We start from the raw sequence: 17,535 nt of genomic DNA, 5'->3' as shown, positions 1-17,535 counted from the left end.
GATTACATTCTGGTTTTTGCTTATAAACTTGTGGCTCTGGAGGTTACTTATGTTCTCTTATCTCATCTTGACTTTAGGGTGTTTCCTTTAACTTTTTAAATATTTTTTTATTCATTTGTCAGGGGTGGAGGGAGGGCATAAGTAGGGGCAGCAGCAGAGGGAGAAGCAGGCTTCTCATAGAGCAGGAAGTCTGATGTGAGACTTGATCCCAGCACCCTGGAATCCTGACCTGACCCAGAGGCAGATGCTTAACAGGCTGAGCCACCGAGGTGTCCCTCCTTGAACAACTTAAAAATTTTAGCCCCTGAATTTTTATTTTATGACAATTGTAAATATTTTTGTATTGCTGCAATCTTCATTAAATTTTTAATATCTATATTGTATTCAATTGGATTGATGTGTCATTTATTTAATAATTATGGTACATACGTCGTTATATAATTACTTTTAGATTTTATAATAACTTGGATTTTCATTTATTTACTTTTTCTAATAACTCGGAGTTTTATAAATGAAGCTTTTAAAAACCAGTTTCCCAATAAATATTTATTCTGAAAATATGGTATGTCAGACATATTTTTTTAAAAGACATAATACCCCACCCCAAATCCATTTGTCAGATCTCTTAAGAAAAAAATTTTTGAATCTGTAAGATATATCTCAAATACCAGAGAAGGAAGAAAATATTCCATAGGCAAGCATCTAAAGATAGGTTTATTTTCATTAGAGAATGTTAGGATTTTAAGATGATATAGATTCAGGCTAAGATCTATAAAAGTAAATCATTTTTTCTTATTTTATCCTTATATTTTCTTTCTTTGAAAATATATCTAATGATATGAATTTGATAGTCTACTTTTTTTCTGAGATGAATACAATTTTCTGAACATTTGGCATTTATTTTAAAGACTTGACTTTTTGTTAAAATTGTTTACTGGAAAATATCAGTGAATATTACTAGAATTCTGTGACTTTAAATACGAAAATTCCAGTTATACAATGTAAATGTCATGCAAAGGTATTTATGACCCCAAATTTTGAGCTGGAGTATGTAAAGGTACTTATGTTTGAAAGATTATATGCCATGCTTGGAATAACTCAGTACTAGAAGATGGTAACTCTGAGCATTTCAAAAGTAATAAATTTGTGACCTATTTAATGAAAATAACTGAGGATGATAGTGTATAAATGGATAATTTATTTAGATATTTACAACATGGTATTTGTTTATAACATTGAAGTTCAATTAAAAAACAGTTTAAGAGTATGCTGTATCCTGTTATCAGTATATCAGTACATTTCAGTCTAAAATTGATAGGTGACCAATCTTTGAACATAGAGTTGCAGGTTTGTTTTGTCACCATTTATGTTCTTTAGAGAAAAATTTGCTGTGATAAAGTCAGTTACTTAGAGGATAAATTTTTGTATTCTCATTGTCGTCTGTGGATATCTTAATATTCAGAATTGTCTATCAGTTTTTGAAAGACCAATTCTGTAATTTTGATCTATTTTATATTTACCTTAGGCAACTAATCCTGTAGAATTTAAGACCATGAAATGATGTTTATATTAATCTTCTAATCTTGCAGATGAAAAATTGAGACCCCCCAGCATGACTTCTTTATAAACAAGGATTTTGCTGTCTAAAATTTGTTATCTAATAATGAATATTTAATTCCTTACAGTCAGCCATTTTACCAAAATGGTTTCTATGAATGTTGTTCAACATACTGACCAGAATAAAATGTATAATAGCATATATCTTTCAGCCTCATGGTTTCTACAGAAATGTGGCAATAGATTCTTGCTGAAGGCTAATTCTTTTCTTAAAATTCATCAAGTGTAGATTTTATTTATATCCAATTGAAATGGTATGATTTATCCTTTAAGTCAATAAAATACTGTTTTAGATTAACCTGAGCATATTCAAACTACTTAATGTATTGGTATTTTTTGTGTATAACATAGTCTGATGATTAAAGAATTACAAGCATGGGGGTGCCTGGTTGGCTCAGTTGGTTAATCCTTCGCTTTTGGCTCAGGTCATAATTCCAGGGTCCTGGGATGGAGCCCACATTGGGCTCCCTGCCGTCTCCCTCTGCTTGTGCTCTCTCTCTGTCAAATAAATAAACAAAATCTTTAAAAAAAAATTAAAAATATGATCTAATGCTGTTGACTAAGTGCATTTGAGACTATTTAGGAAACGTTGTAGAAGGTACCACATTATTTAGCTATAAAAGGAAACATTGTTCTTACATTGTAACACAATGTGAGTAGAGCAACAAACTGGCTAAGTCTGGTTGAAACAATTTCATTTAGTCTCTTTCAAATGCAGTGATATAGAAAACACTATATTTTAAAATAGTGTGAACTTCTGTGCACTATACTTAAGACAACATTTTAAACTTAAAGAAATCTGGTTTTATTTTTTCAAGTTACTGAAATACTTTACGAATCTTTTAAAATGGGGCTCCTGGGTGGCTCAGTTGATTAAGCATCTGCCTTTGGCTCAAGTCATGATCTCTGCATCCTGGGATCAAGCCCCATGTCAGGTTCCTCACTCATTGGGGAGCCTGCTTCTCCCTCTCTCCCCCTCCCCACCTCAACCCGCTCATGTGCTCTTTCTCTCAAATAAATAAAATCTTAAAAATCTTTTAAAATACTTAAGTACTTTATTTTTTTAATATTAAATACTAAAGTTACACTCTACCTTGGAAAGCTGAACTGAAAGCAAGGAAATAGGTAAACAGGGTAAGAGTACCTAAAGCAGATGTCATAAAGTTCAGTCATTTTTCTCAAAGATCACTAACAGATTCCTTACCCAAACCTTTTCAGAGTTTATTTAATGTTTAACCTGACAGATATGACTGATTTCAGAAAGCAACACTGATCTCTTGCAAATTTGATGAAAAGGAGAATGAAAATGTTATAAAGGATTCCAAAAGTTTTTATAAGAATAATCATTATTATTTATCTTAATAGGTTAGAAATCCCATCCAGATGGATGACCATCTAGAAACTATATAAATTAAAATTTTGAATCAAGTATTAGAGCTGTTTGATCAATAAATTGTAGAAAAAATGAAAAGTTATCAGAGGGCTATCTTCTGTAAGGTTCTGGGGTTAGTTATGGAGGCAAGATTATTTGATTTTCTAAGGGATAGATAATACATTCTTTATAGTTTTATGGAGCACAGAAAAAGCTTGGAAGTTTGAGTTTATTTTATAAAATTAGCACACTGCTATTGCCATTTTATAAAGAAATTGTGCAAAGTGAAAGAAGTTATCGTATGAGTATGGCTATAAAACACAAAACTTAAAATGCAAAATAAAATTATGTTCATCAGTATATTACTCTGTCACTGAGTAGGATTACTGCAGGAATTTTAAAAAAATGGCTTAAGGGTAGGAAACTATTCATATATCACTTTAATTAGTCAAAGGAAAAAAATCATGCTCAAGGTTACAGAGTTTTTAACTGGCAGAACTAGGTGTCAGACTCAGTGTTATATTATACAAGTTAGCCAGTCATTACCCAGTCCTGGGAAGACACTCTTCTTTCTCTTTACAAATTAAAATACTTAATCCTAGACTTCTCTGAGGTCACCGACCCTATCTCCCAGCTTTAGCAAATGACCATCTCACCCCTGCTGAAATAACTCCCAAGGCTAGGGGCTAACAACCTTCTCAGCAAATCTAGGTCCCTGACTTCATGGTTGTCCATTCGTTCTGAGAGTGTTTACTGAGTGCCTGCTCAGAACCAGCCACTGCGTCAGAGTGTGGGGAGACAAATGTCACTAAGAGGTGATTCCACCCTGGAAAAACTCCTGGTCTACCAGTACTTCTCAACATTGTAATAAACCATTTTTGAGAGGATATAATTTTTTTGCTTTTATGATCATTTTTATTCTACCCTGTCAGAAAACAATATAAATTCATGGATTTGATGTTACTGCTTAGAACAAAGGTTGATTAAAACGTATATATAAAACATTAATAATACCCTAATATGACAAGTTGGTGGGTGAGGGGAATATGAAATGACTCACTGGTCCGGAAAAGAAAATATTAGAACTTCTATTAATATGTAATGTAAAAGAGGGAGAGGGAGAAGCAGACTTCCTGCTGAGTTGGGAGTCCACCCCGGGACTCGATACAATGACTCTGAGGTCATGACCTGAGCCAAAGGCAGCCACTCACCCACTCAACCAACTGAGCTACCCAGGCTTCATCAGTATTTAACACAGGGTGGGCACTGAGGACATCCCTTATGTTGTGGGTCAAAGAGGCTACGTGTGATGTTGGAGAGGCCTTGTGGGAAGAGGGTGAGCATGCTGTGCTGGGGCCACATTGCTAGCCGCTGGTGGTGATTACCTTTTGGTATATGCAGTTCACCCATTCCTGCCAAGTGTTCCACACCTCATGTTATTTATAAACTAATCTTCATGATGGTCAGGTATGCATGCCTGCAAAGAAATCACCCAGTGTACTTAAAGGAAGTAGCAAAGTTGACAGTTAGGGTTTTAGTATAAGCTTTCTGTCAGACATATAAGAAACACCAGATCTGATAATAAGTGTAGCCCATCAGCTTTTTCCTTTCATTGATGTTGGAGATTGCTGGTCTGGATTGTCTACCTGGATTTGCAGCTTCTGGTCTAGCTTTCCTCTAGTCCATTCTCTGTATCAGTCAGGTAATGCATCTACAATGCAACTCTGATGTAATTTTCTTGCTTAAAACACTTTTTTTTTTTTAATTGCTAAGGGCCAATTCCAGTTTTTGTTAGATACACTGGTAGGGGTCCTACCTTCTTCTCCAGCCTTATCTCCTCTTAACTCTATTTCTAAAGGACTTTCTCTTACCTGTGCCTAGAGGACTTGCATCTTTCCCTTCACTGGGCTGTATTCTTCTCATCATTCGGGTATGCTGAGCTATCACTTCTCCCAAAAGATCTTTTCTACCTCTAAGCCAGGTGAGGTGTGCGCTGATGCAGCCCATCGCCCAGTCAGCTTGGCATATATGGCTTATGCCCATTGTGACCAACTTTAGCAAATATCTTTAGGACTTAGCTCTATGATCACCCATATCATACATACCATACATACATACATATCATACATACATACCAAATCATACATGCTTATGATTAAATTGATTAAAACCATGTTTTGGGTTTTAACCCACCCAGGCTCAGTGGGTTAAAGCCTCTGCCTTCGGATTGGGTCATGATCCCAGGGTTCTGGGATCGAGCCCCGCATCAGGCTCTCTGCTTGGCAGGGAGCCTGCTTCCCCCTCTCTCTCTGCCTGCCTCTCTGCCTACTTGTGATCTCTGTCAAATAAATAAATAAAATCTTAAAAAAAAACCAAAAACCATGTTTTGGAAGGAAAGTGAGATGGGAAAAGGACCCTGTATAGTATTACTGGATACAAGATATTATATAATTTTTTAAGCCCAAAATATAATAGATGAAGGATTATAAACAATGGTAATTTTGTTGGACAACATTTGTTTTTTAACTTTTCTGACTGTTTTATCACTTTTTAAGAACATCATCCCATATTGTTATTAATAATGTTTATTGAAAGGCAAGGAAGTATGCAGTTACTTAATATAAGATAGTTAAAATAATTAATTTCTGATTTCCTTCACAGGTTTTGGTTCTTTTTCTATGACCAGGCTTACAGTCTATGACAAGATTACTGTGGCTTTAGATAAAGGGAATTTTTTTCTTATATTTAAAGAAATATTTATGTCATTTAAACTGAATTAAAATCCTGTACTGCAACCTCTAATCTTTTATTGAAGTGGCATTTCCTGTTCTTTAGAAAGAGAAGGAGTACTTACCACTACTATGTTGACTGATTATTGTTTGATTTTGGACACCTTCTAGTCATGTCTTCCTTTAATTATTGATTTCTCTTTTTGCCTCTCTCCTTCCCTCCCTTTCCTTCCTTCCTCCTTTTTTTGAACTTGATTTTTAAATGTTATTCCCAACTTCTTGGTAGAAAATGTAATTGGATGTTTCTCATATCATTGTATAAAATTTAAAAAATTGTTATATGCCAAAATACTGGTATCGCAAAGAATAAAACCTCTTTGTACTAAATTAAACTATCTCAGAATTCTACTTTAATTTTTTGCAAAATTCCTTTAGTTTGTTTTTTTAGTAATTCCTTTAGTTTTATGTTTTTTATGTAATTATGTTTTGACGTCCTCACATCATCCAGCGGACCTTACTTGGAAAGTCAGTCAACACTGCCTGATGAATAGTGCGGTGGAGGCTGGGCACACAACCTTACTTTGACTTTGGTAACACCCAGCCCTTGCTTTTTCCTGCTATACTAGGGCAAGTGCACTTTGTTTTTCACACTTAGGTCATTCCCTATTTATTATATCTATTAGATCTATTAAATAGATCTAATTCCATAGAATTATCATTAGATCTAATTATTTTTATTAGATCTATTCCATATTTATTACTGGCAGGTGCACAAATGTTTGTATGCGTGAGTTGTTAAACCTTTGGTATAGAGGTGAATGTTTGATCTGTAAGCCTTATGGTGGATATTCCTGTTTGATGCTATTAGATGATATCATGTGGAATTATGATGAGTCCCTCCCATATGCCAAGAATTCTGCTGTGAGCTTTACAAAAATACAGATCTTTTATACACACACACACACAATGTATATATGTGTATATATACATATATATACATATATATGTATTTCAGATTCTTAACTTTTTGTTACTAGCATTCATTTGTGAATGTTAATCTGTTGTCTACATAACTGAGAGTTGACTGTAAATAACAAACATAAAAGATGTTAAATATTTTATGTCTTTTTTTGGCATAAGTTTTGGTTCAGTTGCTAAACTGTATTTCTAGGTTCTAAGCTAAAATGAACTTCTGCATTTATGTCAAATATAACAACAAAGAATCAGGACATTATGCTTATTTTTCCATTTGAATGCTCAAGAAATATGAGATTCAAATGACTAGCAGAGTTTGTAGGAATTTGCACTATCCTATCTCCTTTCAGCCCATTATTCTGCTAGAAAATACAGCATGTTCATAGATAATGGAAGTAAATATGTTATTTATTTGTACAATTCCTTTCTCTTGTCATAGGTATTTTCACTTTAAAGTGAAGTGGAGGCTGAACAAAAAGAAAATTATGTGTCAACCCCCCCCCTTTTTTTAAAGTAGGCTCCATACCCAGGCGTGAAGCCCAATGCAGGACTTGAACTCACGACCCTGAGATCAAGACCTGAGCTGAGATCAACAGTTTGCTGTTTTAACTGATTGAGCCACCCAGGAGCTCCTTAAACATTTTTGATCAACATCGGTAAAACTGACTTTTATTGGATGTACAGTTCTAGGAATTTAGACCCATTTAGAGTTTCATGAAAACTCCACCACAGTCAGGGGCTTTTTGGCCATCTGTAGACTTTCTTTAGCCAACTAAGTCTTTCGCTGATTTTAAATTGGACTGGTTGTTTTCTTGCTGAATATTTAGTTACTTATTTATTTTGGATATAAGTTCTTTGTCTAATGTGATTTGTAAATATTTCCTCCAGACTGTGACTTGTTTCATTCTCTTGACAGCATATTTTTATAGAGCGGAAGTTTTTACATATTTTTATAGAGCAGAAGTTTTTAATTTTGATAGTCTAATTTATCAAATTTTCCTCTTATGAATTTGTGTGTCTTATCTAAGAATTCACTAGATAATACTAGATCATAAAATATTATATTTTTTCTAGTTTATAGATTTTCATTTTTATAGAGATCTGTTATTTTGAGTTAAAATTTTTAAAGTATAAAGTTTAGGACTAGGTTCCTAGTTTCCTTTTTTTGGTTAATATTCAGATGTCCAATTATTCCAAAATCATTTGTTGAAAAGACTCTCCTTTCTTTATTGAATTTGAACCTTTGTCAAAAATAAGTTCTTCACATTTACGAAGTTCTATTTCTGGAATCTCTTGTGTTGCGTCGATCAGTGTGTCTGTCAATATTATACTGTCTTGATTACTGTAGCTTAATAGTCTTGGAATCTAGTAGTGCGAGTTCTCCAGCTTGATCTTATCAAAATTGTTTTCTAATTCCTTTTCTTTAGTATATATTTTAGAATCAGCTTGTCTGTATCTACAAAAGTCCTCCTAGCGTTTTGACTTGAATTGTGTTGAATGTATAGAACAATTTGGGAAGAATTGACCTCTTAATACTGTGTTGAGTCTTCTAATCTATGAACATTGTATGTCTCTCCATTCAGTCCTCTTTGATTTCTTTTGTCAGTGTCATGTAGGTTTCAGAATACAGATCCTGTATTCATTTTGATGGAGTTTCACTCAAGTTGTTCATTTTTGTGGTATTTAAAAATTGTTCATTGCTGTTATACAGAAAAACTTTTGTTTTTTGCAAAAGGAAATAAAAAAGGCATTTTTCATCTTTCTGTGTATTGAAACCCCTTTGCTGCTCCTTGACTCTGAACCACAGGGCTTTTCCTTGACTCTGTCTTTGCATTCATTGTCTGCTTCTGAATTTGGGCTGCCTTGAGTCCTGGCTGGGGTATAGTGGAGGGAAAAAAAAATTAACTCACTGCCAATTCAGTAGTACTTTGAATTCTGATCTTTTCCAATCCACCTACCCCAATTTAATTTTAGGGACCTCAAATCATTTCTTCATGAATTCTGAGTTTCATAGCTGTATTGTCTTGGAGAGACAAGGTAGTGTGTGCTTACCTTTCTGAAACAAGAACCAAGACCATGCTCTCTCTTGCAGAGACTAAAATTAAGTCTTTATAATCACATCTCAAATTTTGTTTACTTGTAGCAGGTAATCCATCTATCTGTTGAGATCTTGTAACATTTCTTTCTTGTCTACTCCCTGTTAGGAAATTTATAGTGTAACGCTTTTCCCAGTTCTGAATACTCAGCTTTTATTTGTAGTCTTAAAATATTAAGGGGAAATAGAAAGATTTTGGCTTGAGTAAATTATAATTGAAGATGAAATGTCAGAGTAACATATTTGTGATGATTTTCCTTAAAGAGGAGAAGCCACGGTTATATCTGAAAAATTGTTTGAATTCAGACTGCTTCTGCTGGCAGCCTTGACAAATTTTAAAAAGGATTGGAGCATTGATATTTTAAAAACAAATTTGTGTGTGTGAAGCAAATTGTGTGAAATTTGATATTACACATTTAAAAAATTTTAAGTAAGTGATGAGGCATAGAGGCAGATATTTTAAAGAAGGTATAAATTCCCCAAATTTGCGTGAGCCTCAGATTTTATTTCTTTTTTATTCAGTTTTAAAAAATGCTGATTTATTTAGCCAGAAGTTCTGCAGTGAAAGTATTGACAATTTTCATATTAAAATTATGACAAATACAATTTCTTTTCAATTTGTTGGCCACTTTTACACTTAAGATTTGTTTTAGGTATGCCAGGCACAAGTCAGTAAAACCATGCATTTCTGACCTCATCTTCAGGAATAACTGATGCTTTCAATGTAAATTGTAATAATTCTGTATTCCAGCATAATTTCGTGTTAGAATTATATAGCTTCAGTTTCAATCTTCTTGTGCCTGCAACTAAAAATATTTAGTAACATTGGTAGCTCTCATGGCATGTTCTTGCATGGGGAAAAAGGAAGTAATCTAAAGGTCAATTCTGTGGTAGAGGAAGAAAGAACTCACCTGCTTTTAGAAAGTGGCTTAAGAGTGCTCTATATTTCCTCTTGCTTTTCTTGGAAAAAAAAAATGTAACCAAAGTCCAAAAAAATACGATCAAAGTCTTGAAAAGACTAGCTGGAAATGTATTTCTGTTGTGCCTCCACCTGAAGGATAGGAATCAGAGGGGAGAAATGGGTATGTGGTCATGATGAAATGAAAGAGCATAGACTTGGGGATCTTTGGGTTTGAGGGGTCCCTGGGTGGCTCAGTTAAGCAGCCGACTCATGGTTTTGGTTCAGGTCATGATCTCAGGGTTCTGGGATTGAGCCCTGTGTTGGGCACCATGCTCAGGGGGGTCTGCTTGAGGATATTCTCTCTCCCTCTGCCATTCCCCCTGCTCTCTGTCTCTTGCACTCACTCTCTCTAAATAAATCTTAAAAAAAAAAAAAATCAGTGTTTTAATCTGTTTTGTCACTAAAATTGTGGATCTATTGCTTAATGCCTCTGAATTTCTTCTCTTGATTACAGTTGCTTTACCTTCTTAATTTGTAGACCTGTTTGATGAATTCAACAGGAATAGTTGTATAGGGACCCAAAACTGTGCCTGGTGATAGTGGTATACTCATATACTCATAAATAGAGCCTTGAGTGTCTGGGTGGCTCAGTTGGTTAAGTGTTTGCCTTTGGCTCAGCCCAGTGGAGTCCCATTTCAGGCTCCCTGCTCAGCAGGGAGTCTGCTTCTCCCTCTGCCCCTCCTCCCACTCATTCTCTCAATCTCTCTCTCTCTCTCTCTCTCTCAAAAAAAAAGAGCCTTTATTATACAATAGCTAGAGCAGACGAGGAAAGAGCTTCATAGCTGAGAACTTCCTGAAAGAGCATGTGCTAATGTTCAGCCTTGATGAATAGCATGGAAAATGCTTATTTAATAGGGTGCCTAGTTTTTGGCCTGAGTACCCAGGTTTGCTTATATTCCTTAAGACTGAGACATAAGATAGTAATGGGTTTTGAGTAAGGTTTGGGCAGGATGGTAGCCTTGCATCTGTGGGATAGCAGGCTCTTTTCTCTTTTTTCTTTTCATCTTCCTTTAACTTCTCTTTTGAGTACATAAACACATATGTTCTCACAAATACATCTCATAAGCACAAATTTCTTAACCCCTTCTCATCTGTCTCACATGATAGTATAACTTGAGGCCTACAGAGGATTTGTGTAGACATTTCAGTCTTTAAGGTGAGCTTGTGATGATGTTAGACTGTTAAGAGAGGCTGTGGCAGAGTAAAAAGGAATGGACTTACTGGCGATGATATGAATTTCTCACTGCATGTGCCTGAGAAAACTGACCATTTTATTTGGCACCTGGAATCTATAGCCATGTGAGTCCAATAAGGAATTAAAAGCCACATGGTAGGATTGATGAAAAACTTAATATAAATATTACTATGAGAAAATGGTACCTATAAAATATAAAGAAACACTATATAGTACCCGGCTGAGGAAGAATTTTTTTTTTTTAAGATTTTATTTATTTATTTGACAGACAGAGATCACAAGTAGGCAGAGAGGCAGGCAGAGAGAGGAGGAAGCAGGCTCCCTGCTGAGCAGAGAGCCCGACCTGGGGCTTGATCCCAGGACTCTGAGATCATGACCTGAGCCGAAGGCAGAGGCTTTAACCCACTCAGCCAGCCAGGCGCCCCCCGGCTGAGGAAGAATTACCAAGGAAGGACAAACCCTTAGAGGGTGCAAGACTTTTGTATAGAAAGTATGATTCAGCCCCCCCAAATCAGAGAATCCTGCTAGTTCAGCCATAATGGAGCTGCTCGGGAATTATTAGGCAAATAGGCCACCCTTTGCAGTGCGGGTGGGAAGCAGGTATGGACGTGCAGTGGAAGTCTGAGTTGTGGTGGGAGGTGGGGGAGCAGAAGTTTTTCCCATTGCATGATTTGGTGGGGATGGGTATGGTTGGGATGGTAAATGTTGGAGAGAGGTTGTAGAAGGAGCCACTCGTCAGGGTGTGACCTTCCAGGCCATAAGTGACTATGTGCTGGCTGCGAGGGGCCCTGCCAACAGGCTCTGCAAAGGTAGGAGACATTCAGAACCTTCAGTCTGTGTAGGGGCTCTTATTTCTATGTTGAGAGGAACTCAGGTTATTTCCAGGAGAAGAGGCTTCAAGATCACAGAGGGATGGTGTTCCATGCCCATGTCTTGGGAAGGCTTTACCAGATACCTCTCTCCACACACACATTCCCAAACTCCAGCCCAGGCAGGGAATTCCAGGAAGCCCATCTAGAGTGTCTCTCAGTGCTTTCTATACAAAAGCTTAACATCATCTACTTTAAAGGAGAAATGCTTAACGGAATTCCGTTGCTTATCACAGGGCCTGCATGGAAGGGTCTGTTTGGAATTGAGATGAAGTAAATTGATAACTCATACAGTATCTTTTATTTTGAAGAAGGGAGGGTTTATGCCAGTATATCAAATCAATAAACTATGTAAATATTAACTTGATACTTATTTTGCCTTGCATACTGCTTCCTATCTTCTGAAGGATTGATTTTTTTTTTTAATTTTTAAAAGATTTTATTTATTTATTTATTTGAGAGACAGAGAGTGAATGACAGAGAGAGAGTACAAGCTGGAGGAGGTGCATAGGGAGAGGAAGAAGCAGGCTCCCTGCTGAGCAGGATCCCAGGACCCTGCGACCATGACCCCAGCTGAAGGCAGACACTAACCGAGCCACCCAGGCATCCCTGAAGGACTGATTTATAAAACTAATGAGAACTAAAATCACACCAGTGGTACATAAAAGACTTGCTGAACTTTGATCATAACATTCCTTAAATCTGCTGGGAGATGTTTAGGTTTGCAGCAACTGGTCTCAAGTTGATAGTCATTTGGTGGCAGATGGTGTTTGGGGTTGTAGTTTAAGGGGAGAAACCACAGGCCTGATTTTCCATCTCTTGCCCCATCACCTCCTCCTATCTTGCTTGGCAAATGCCAGCCAGCAGGGACCTAACATTGCCTAGCTTGGTGATGCTTGCCCATGAAAGGATTTTCCGTTACATTGATTATTTTACCTGTAACTGATGACATCAGCAGGATTCCTAGAAATAATGCCTCATTTTCTTTCTAGTCGCATGAATAGCATTGGCTTTTAGAATCTTTACAGGCAATACTAGATGTGAAAAAATTTCAGTTAATTTTTTCCTTCAGACAATTTTTAAAAAATTTATTTAACCGAGAGAGACACAGTGAGAGAGGGAACACAAGGAAGGGGAGAGGAGGAGGGAAAAGCAGGCCTTCCACCGAGCAGGGAGCCTGCTGCAGGGCCAGATCCCAGGACCCTGGGACCATGACAGCCCAACGACTGAGCCACCCAGGCGTCCCCCTTCAGAGAACTTTATTAACTAAACCCCTTTCCCTTCTTTTTGGGAGGCCAGCAACTCCATCTATCATTATGCATATAAAATAAGGAATTGGTTGCCTGGAAAAAAACCCAGCCTCCTTTTGAGGCTTTTATTAATTATAACCAGTTTATGTTAATATGGCCTTTCTACCCATTGTAGAAAGTTAAAAGACCTTGATCAGTAGAAGTAAGATAAAATAACATTCGCTTGCTTAGAGATTATTCCTATTTACGCTTCAATACGTAGAATTCAGGGCCCGTTTACTTCCCCATGTATCTGTTTTTACCCAAATGACATGCTGTTTTGGTCATGCTAGTGTATTAACTGCCTTTTTCTTTTAATGCTTGTCGCCTTTCCATGATAATCTTACATAATAATTATGTAATAATCTCAGTGCATTGTCACAGTGGCTCAATTGCCTCAAACATTTGCAGGTACTTTGTTCTAATTAGGAGCTAACAGGGACTTTGCTTGGCCTCTGATTATGTCCTGTAAACTTCTTCAGGTGATGGCCCTGACTTTGAAGAGAACAGGCAATTTGCCCTATACAGTATTGCACTTTGGATTTTTCTGTGGCTTCCTTCGTGGTATGAGTGTGTTCTTAGATTCCTTTTTTTGAAAAAGTCTAATCTAAGCAACATGGATTAAAATTAAATGGTGTTTGACTAGAACATATTGTAAATAATGTCCTATATTTCATACCATATCACATTGGGACCACTGTTCCTGTGCCGTCCGTATTCTTCAGACCACCGTGTGTGTGCTGCTTCCTGGACCTAGCTTCTGGTTCTGTATTTGGTATTACTATAAATTGAAAATCCTAATTTTTCAGACTGATAAAAACCTTATACATTTACTTTGAAAGTGTTTTAAAATGTCTGAGTGAAACTTTGAAATAATTTTTAAAGAAAATGTGCACTTTAAAGTTTTCAGGGGTTGCTTTTCAAAGCTTTCTCTAAGATGAAGCATATATTATTTCAGTGACTTTTTAATGTGGGATCTTTGGTCTCAACAAAATAGGAAGGCGTTTTAGATATCTTAGACGCATATTCTGTATGATTTTCTAAAAAGGCCTACCAAGGCAATGTATAAACGCTTTAAGAGGCTGTGATGAAGATATTGAATACAGTCCTGGGGAGAGTGAATGTAATTGGGGGGGGGTGGCCATCAGTCAACCTGTTTATTCTCGAAGCAAGGAAGGTTTAAGGAGATAATTGCAATGGTAACTTTAGTATCAGGAATAAATGGAAATGATTAGTAGTAATACCATGAAAAATATTTTAAGTGGCATTTAGTTTTTTAAACCTTGAGGAACTGCAAGTTTTTATCAAAAGTAAAAGGTACCATATTCCCATTACAAATTCTGTTTCTCTCCCTCTGTCTCTCTCTCTCTCCATACACACACACACACACACACACACACACGCACGCATCACATTCCTGTTTAGTTTCTGTATCCTTTTAGTCTTGTTAGTGCTTCAAAATACTGTGTTGCTTTAAAAAAATTTTTTTTTGAAGACTTCTCCTTTTAGAAATGCTGTTATAAAGGATTAACTTTAAAAGAAACATCTACGGTAGTTTCCCTTTCAAAATAAATATATTTGATTACTTGATATGTGGAAGCAGCTTTTCCCCAGAGATAAAGATGAGAAGAGTCCTAGAAGGAAGAAGGCTTAGCGAAGACTGGTAACTGTGATAAGTATTTCTCACAATTCACTTTTGTTTGTATTGGCTCTTGCTGTTGGCATTGATTTAGAAGACTTAAAAATTCATATTCTCCACTTTTCTTAAGAATACTAGATCTTAAAGACTTGTACTTGTGGGGCGGGGAAAGGATTTGTGAGTTTAACAATGTCTTCTGCTCTTATATGTAAATGGTGTTGACTTAATAATAAAACACTGGAGCAACCCAGAGTAGGGAAGGTAGGGAATAGGGTGTGGTGGAAAGGGGGGGTGTCTCTGTCTTTGAACCATCACGCTTTGTGTTAGGGGATGAAATTTCTTTGTGGTTCCTGATGAGTTCATATACTTGTGCTGAACAGGTACTAAGTCCCTGTTCTTTCTCTTCTTCTCTGCTATCATTGTCCAGGGGTGAGCACCTGACTGAACAGTGGAATTTACCAGGTGGTATGAAACTCGCTGGGCCATCACTGTGCCTAGTAAAGGGTCACTGAAATGTCAGAATTCTAAATATGGCATTTATAATCTTTTAGTTTGTGTCTGCATTTTCCCTCACCTGATTTTTGTCTTTGGTAACTGCCCCACCCCATCTCCTCCCACAAAACACCTGAAATGAACTTTTATTTGTATATTTCTGAAAGTTCTAATCAAGACCTCCCCCCGGGTATAAGATATGTCCCAAACTCAAGGACATTTAGGTAACATTTATTTTTATTTTTATTTTTATTATGATATGTTAGTCACCATACAGTACATCATTAGTTTCTGATGAAGTGTTCCATGATTCATCATTTGCGTATAACACCCAGTGTTCCACGCAATACGTGCCCTACTTAATACCCATCACCGGGCGAGCCCATTCCCCCATGCCCTTCTCTCTAAAATCCTTAGTTTGTTTCTCAGAGTCCACAATCTCTGATGGTTTATCTCCCCCTCTGTTTCCCCTGACCCCTTCATTTTTCCCTTCCTTCTCCTCATGTTCTCCATGCTACTCCTTATGTTCCACAAATAAGTGAAACCATATAATTGACCTTCTCTTGTAAAGTAGCATTTAAACAAGTACAGTTTCCTTTTATCTTCTATCTGTGGAATGCTTCATGATATGCATAATTTAAGCCTTATAATGCTGTGAGAACAGGGACTGCTATCACCAGGATACAGATGAGAAGTCTCTGGCTCAGCCTCCACCCCTTCAATTTTGAGTTTTGGATTTTTCAAAGACATTAGCACATTAAAAAGGCAGACAGTTTTTTAGCTTAACACAGAGCTCTGCTGTTGATGTCCTCAAATTCATTCTTCCTCTAAGTATATAGGACCTGGTGCTTGTAAAGCAAAGAAAGTCAAATGATTTGGGGTGGAAGAGTCCAAATTATGTTTAAATAATTGACTTCTATAAAAATGATTTTTGTCTTCTGGCAAAACTTTTTATAATATCAATTTTAAGACACCTGCAGACACAAAAATCTTTATAATTGAAAAGTGCTTTTCTAATACCCTAGTGATTTTCATACTTCAAAACAGTTTACAAAGGAAAATACTTATGGTCTTATTAGTATTCCAGATATGCAAAATGATACTAACCTAAGCCTGCTATAAAATAGGTACTTATGTTTGGTTTTGAATTGTTGAATGGGTCTTCCTACAAATATCTGTCTTACTATATAACATACTAGGATATTTTTATTTTTGTTTTGTTTTGTTTTTAAATTTTATTCTTTGCTATATGTAGACCCATCGAAATTGGAAAGGAATTTCACATAGAACTTAACATGGAAGCTATAAAAATAAAAGTCTTTCAAAGTACAACATGCTTCCAGGTCACTAATAATTTCAGTTATAAGAATCTGTGCAAAAACATAGATAAATTATGGCAGAACTTTATAATAGTCTCCAATTTGTTTTCCTCTAGTATTTTCCAGCAAAGTAAATGTCAAAATTACATGTTAAAAATACTTAAAATTAAGTTTTGTTTGCTAAAGTATATAACATTTATAAAACATTGATTTTTGGTAGGCTGGAATACTAAGATGGTATGAAATCTCTTCTTTTTTATTTTTAAAGAAAAAGCTACAACCTTTCTTTAATGGGTTTATAAACCACTATCACATAGCAGAGGTTTCTTCCATCTAAAAAAGATGTCCCACTTATTTCTACAATTTAAGTGGTGTAGAAGTGACTGCAGGAGAAATAAAAGTATTTCAAAGATCTGAATCATTCTACTACGGGTTGGGTCTGGCCTGTAAGGGTAAATTTAAGAGTTTCTGTTCCTTGGTGGGGAAACTCCTTTTTGGAAGTAAGAAGCAGAAGAAGAACCTCATAATTCTTTTTTTCCTCCCAAGCTGAGTAGTCATCCCTATTTGGAAATTTAGTAGAGTTTTGTGGTACGAATGTTTCTGGGTGGGAACTGTAGGGTGTGTCTTCCAATGGAATGTTCACTTCAAGGAGAGATTTCAGGATATGGTCGGCCTTGGAAGAGAATTAATCTGGGGTTAGAGCCGCAGCAGGTCAATTAATCTTCCTAAATATTGGTTTTTAGGGCAGGAGTGTTTGAGAGGCAAGATCTTCACAGAGAAAGAGTATATGCTCAAAAATGTTCTCTCTATATACAAAGCATTAGTAAAAAATTGATATTTCAAACATTTAAGTAAAAAAATTTTTAAGCGACTTGAAAAGGTAAGGAAACTTTTTCCCTTGTAATATCTAATATTTGTCTAGGTACTTTACATATGCAGTTTTAATACAAATGTTATAGTGATTGGTACTACTCAATTTGAAA

The 17,535-nt window shown here is 36.1% G+C and overlaps 1 protein-coding gene across 6 annotated transcripts in view; it reads left to right on the top strand.

Moving 5' to 3' along the window:
• COBLL1 (cordon-bleu WH2 repeat protein like 1) overlaps window positions 1-17,535 on the top strand; it is a 167,523-nt gene that overhangs the window by 34,747 nt on the left and 115,241 nt on the right. The window lies entirely within an intron of this gene.

Source organism: Lutra lutra, chromosome 3 (genome assembly GCF_902655055.1).
Source record: "Lutra lutra chromosome 3, mLutLut1.2, whole genome shotgun sequence".
Taxonomy (NCBI): Eukaryota; Metazoa; Chordata; class Mammalia; order Carnivora; family Mustelidae; genus Lutra; species Lutra lutra.
The sequence above is the reverse complement of the archived record's forward strand: the minus strand, read 5'-3'. Positions and strand labels throughout refer to the sequence as shown.